Source organism: Cariama cristata, unplaced genomic scaffold, assembly GCF_000690535.1.
Source record: "Cariama cristata isolate BGI_N322 unplaced genomic scaffold, ASM69053v1 scaffold13527, whole genome shotgun sequence".
NCBI lineage: Eukaryota > Metazoa > Chordata > Aves > Cariamiformes > Cariamidae > Cariama > Cariama cristata.
The window spans coordinates 14,870-19,799 of NW_009628442.1; positions in this window are offsets into that span (position 1 = coordinate 14,870).

A 4,930-nucleotide genomic window follows, 5' to 3' on the forward strand; every position below is an offset into this window, starting at 1 on the left:
TCCTCATTTTACACCCAGGGAAACTGAGGCCCACCTGCCCGCTCACATCTGGTCAGGCAAAGCAGGGTAGGGCAAGGTCAGACCTGGCCGGGCACCCCAGTTGGATGCACTCTTGACCCTTTGTGGGTTTGCCCAGAGGGGTCCCCAGGTTGTCCAGGCTCAGCCTTCCCGATGCACAGGGCTGTCTGGAGGAGCCTTGGCACAGCACGGAGCAACAGAGGGATTTGCTCGGAGCCGAGGGAGAAATCGTTGCTTTGAGGAGAAATCTTGAGAGGTTTTTTTCCCCTGTGCTCCCCAGTGAGCTCCAGTAGAGCACTGGCCCAGGCTGGGAACAGGCTTTTCCCCACCATCAGCTGCCGTAGGGATCTGCACCAGCCCTGCTTGGGGTCCCTTCCCAGCACCAGGTTAGACAAGGGGAACATCTCAGCCCCACGCTAGTGCCTGGAAATCAAAACATCACATGCCTACCCCTAAGAGGGTAGATTTAGACTTGACATAAGGAAGAAATTTTTTTACAATGAGGGTGGTGAAGCACTGGCACAGGTTGCCCAGAGAGGTGGTGGAAGCCCCATCCCTGGAGGCATTCAAGGTCAGGCTGGATGGGGCTCTGAGCAACCTCATCTGGTTGGAGATGTCCCTGCTCACCGCAGGGGGGTCAGACTAGATGACCTCTGAAGGTTCGTTCCAGCCCAAAATGATGAAATGATTCAATGATTCTATGCCTGGGGCTCACACTGGGTCTGTCTTCTGCTCCCCTTTAGCGAAGGCAATTAACATTGAAGCGACATCATGGGAGTCGAGGAGCCAAGGTGTTTGCTGGCACCAGGCTGTCCTTGCACGTGCAAAGCTGAGACAGGGACAGCAGAAACCAGCTGATAGTGAGTGATGGGGAAAGCAGAGATCCTCCCTCCCCACCTGCATCCCCACGGGGGTCTCCCACCCACAACCTGGCACTGGCTTGGACAAACCCTTCCAAAATTAATCCTCCTTCTCAACCTCTGCCAAGCGAGACCAGGGGTTGCTTGGAGAGGCTGAAACACCGGCGGAGGTCGGAGGAGACAGATTTCCTGAGGAAGCTGGATGGAAATAGGAGCACTGAAATGTCCATCAGCACCCACCTGGGTCTGGGAGCGTGCAGAGCCAAGGCCAACGTGCTTGGGAAGGACAGCACTGCTGTTTGGGGTGATACGTGCAGTTTCATAAAAGCCAGGTGAGGATTTGGTCTTTCCTGCTATTTCATGCAGGGATGAAACCCAAACTCTTGGTATTGCACCCAAAAGGAGTGGTTTGTTCAGGCGTGGGTGCACAGGCACTGCAGGCTCACTTGGGCCAACATATCTGTCTGCTTCCACTGCCAAGTCCCTTCCAGCCTCTACATAACCCTTCCTCCAGGCACCCAGCTCTTCCCTGGCCTCCAGGAACCCCCTTGTCCTCTTTCTCCTCCTCCATGTGCTCATGCTCAAAGGCCTCCTTCACCCACATCAGAGCAAACCAGAGATGCTGCCCTCAAGGACAGCAGGTCCTGAACCCCATCCTGGGAAGAAGACAACCGCATGCCCATCTAGTTGAGGGAAGGATTCAGGCAGCGTAACTCAACGGGCATTGCGCATCTGGCCAAAAATGCACGCCCACTGCGCAAGCAGGTACCCACATTCACATCTACGGGGGCTGGCCAGAAAAAACAAGCTGATTTCCAGCAGCGACCATGGGCAGAGTTAGGCCATGTACCGCACTGGGGACATGGCGGCCTTGCCGAGAGTTGTATCAGGAGCTCAGCCCTAAGCAGAGGGGGATGAGATGCACTTCAGGCTGCAGATACATCTAGAGGGAGTCATCCTGGTGGCATGAAGGAGTCCTCCTAGGACGTTCTGTCCTGCTCCTGGGATGTCCCATCCTGCTCTTGGGATGTTCTGTTCCATTCCTGGGATGTCCTGCCCTGTTCCTGCGATGTCCTGTCCTGCTCTGAGCTGGGCCAGGTGGGGCTGTGACCAGCTCTTCTAGGAAAAAAGCCACCCCAGCCACCCGGGAGATCTGCATGGATCCCCCTCAAGACAACATCCCCCTCCTGTCCATGTCACAAGCACATTAAGATGCAAAAGCCAACGCCGTTCTTCAGAGGAGGGTGAGAAACTGCCCCCACTCTCAGCCCCAGCTCCGCTGGCTGGTGGATGGTGCTTTGCTCTATTCTGTATCTCTCTCCTGTGCTTTTGCTTTGACTCATGGACATTTGTCTTCCCGGCCATTTTCTACAGGTTGTATCCCTACCGGAGTCCCATTTTCTGGTCTCCCTCTTGGCAGACCCCAACTCTCCCACTGAACTCAAGAAGGGTGGTGGGACAGAGGGTAACCCACCCATGTCCAGGGCACTAGATCATGAGGTTTAGTAGCTCCTGTAGAGCCAGTTCCCAAGTCTTAAGTCTAGATTGGGTTTTAAAATTTGTATTTCTGGCCTCTGGGACATCCCATGTCAGTGAGTTTCTTGCTTTCATGTATGCTGCATGGAAAAAAAAAAAAAACAAAACATTGTCCATTTGCCATGGGATGATCTCACTGGTGTCTCTCAGTCCTTGCCTTATGCCATATACTGTCACCTCTCTCCACAGCAGCTCCAAGTCCTCCAGGGCATCCAGCTTTTGTGGTTCTGGTTGAGGAGGAGCCAGTGCTGCCCTGGAGCTCAGAGAGCCCAGCTTTCTTGTGACACCGGTGCTGGAGAAGCCATCCCACCCCCATGGCATTACCTCAAGGCACGAGGCCCATCCCGCAACTCCTGTCCATCCCCAGGAGACTCAACAGATGTGCTGTTTGCATTTGGAAAAGGGGGATGAAAAATAGACAGCACATTTCCAGCCCTGAAAATTCAAAAGAAAGTCTTAAAAGTGAGCCTCATTCTTTAAATAAATAAATAAATAAATCCCAGATACTCTTCCAAAAAAAAAAAAACACCAAAATATTTGAAGGTCTTTTCCTGACTTCAGAGGCAGTGCTCTTAGACATCACGGAGAAACCAATGCTGAATGAGCACTTAAAAGTCAGAGAAACCCCAAAGTCCATGGGTCTGCAGGTGAAAGTCCTCCAAAGCACCTGGATTTCCCCGCATGGCTATCGCTCCCAAAGCAGAAACACCTGAACCCTTCGAGGAGGAGGGAGCCCTTCAGCAGAAAGCCCAGCTCTACCTGCTATAAAAGGGCCAAGAGGGATGCAGGCAGGGTGTGCTGTCTTGGGGAGGTGGTTGTGATTGTGGTGAGGAGCTCAGGTGGTTCAGAGCCATGGTGGGTAGCTGTGGGGCTTGGGTTTGCTCTTGGACAGCCATGGCTGGTCCTTCCCAGCTCTGTAGGAGGAGGATGAAGCTGGAGGTAGCTTTTCTTTCCAGCTGGAGGAAGGTGTCTTGCCCTTGGCTGTGGGTTTCCTTGGAGGGGAAAGTGGTTGTGGGCTATGGAGGAGCATTGTGAGCCCTGGAGAAGGTGCTTCTAAGAGTGCTGGGCTTGTGCTTGGGAGCTGGTCTCAAGAGCTGGGCTGGCCTTGCAAGGCTGGTGTTTGCCTTCATTTTTGTGGCCTGGGGAGGACTGCCCTACTGAAATACCTTCAGACCTGCCTGTCCCCCTGCATGAAGATACTTTGAGGATCTTGCTGGTAGCATCTGTTACAAGACTTAGCTAGGTGACCATCTGGTGCTGCTGTGGAAGACCTGGAACAGGAGATGAAGGTGAAGACTGGCTCAGCATCCCTGTTTTGGTCCTGGTGTGGGGGACATCCTGGGGTTCCCTGGGTCGGAAGAGAAATGCAGTGGTGGCTGAGGGCTGACACATTAGATATCAACCCTCAGGGCAGGACCTTCTGCTCTGGTGTAGGAGGCTGCTGCCCTGTCTCTGTGCTTGGTAGGGGTTCTGCTGTGCCAGGCTTCTTGCACAAAGATAATTTCAGAGTTGCTGTGCTGGCCCATTGTCCTGCATAGACCATGGGTAAAAGCAGGTGGTGAGGGCAGACTAAGATGGGGTTACCAAAGACTGATGTTATTTTGTAGCTCAGGGCTTTCTGAAGTGGAAGTTTTTCCCCTAGCAAGCCCCAGTGGAAGTCTCTAGCCCAGTCTCTCCGAACCCAAAAGCCTGGTTTTCACAGCCTCCTGTGTCAAGGAGTTCAACAGCTCAACCACACTTTCTGCCCATGGACTCCTCCCTTTGCTTCAAGCCAAGAGCAGTTGCTTCATGGGGCACCTGCTAGTCTTGTATGGAGAAGATGAAGAGTTTGTCCCTACCCATCCTCGCTTGGATCTAGCCAGGTGATCCTGCATGGCTGTATCGAGTCTAAATGGAGATGAGAAACTGCTCTGAGTCAATTCTTGAAGCTCAACAGCACAGGCTTCTCCCACCAGGGAGAGGTGGGGGTCCTATGCTGCTGCCCATCTGGGAGGGGAGAGGTTTGCCCCTACCTCCCTGGGAAGGGCATGGCAGGAGGTGTTTGCACTGCTGGCTGGGCTGAATCATTCCCTCCTTTCCCAGCTGAGAGCCCCAGGTGAAGTACCTGGGAAGACTGGCTGTGTCCTGTCTTCCACCCCAAGGCAGGACAGCACAGCAAAGAGAAGAAACCATGTGTGGTTTGACTTGACAGCTGTCATGGGCTGTAGGTTCAGCAGGGGTTGGTGGCCTGCTCCTGGGAACAGGGTGGTTGAGCGATGTAAAGAGTGCTGAGATGCAGAGGGACCTACTGCAATGCCCTAATCTCTGCATCTGCCCTGGTGGGAGACTGCAACCTCTCTCTAAGGGTTAATGCTTAGTTGTTGCTCTTTCAGCAGCTCCTGGTTGCCACCAAGCCGGGCTAATGCTCCTCTTGCCTGTATGTTGTTGGCCACATGCTCTCTAAAGACACCCAGAAGTGCCAGTTTTAGTCTAATTCCTCAGTGCACATTGATAACCTCCTCTTCTCTCCCGTCCCC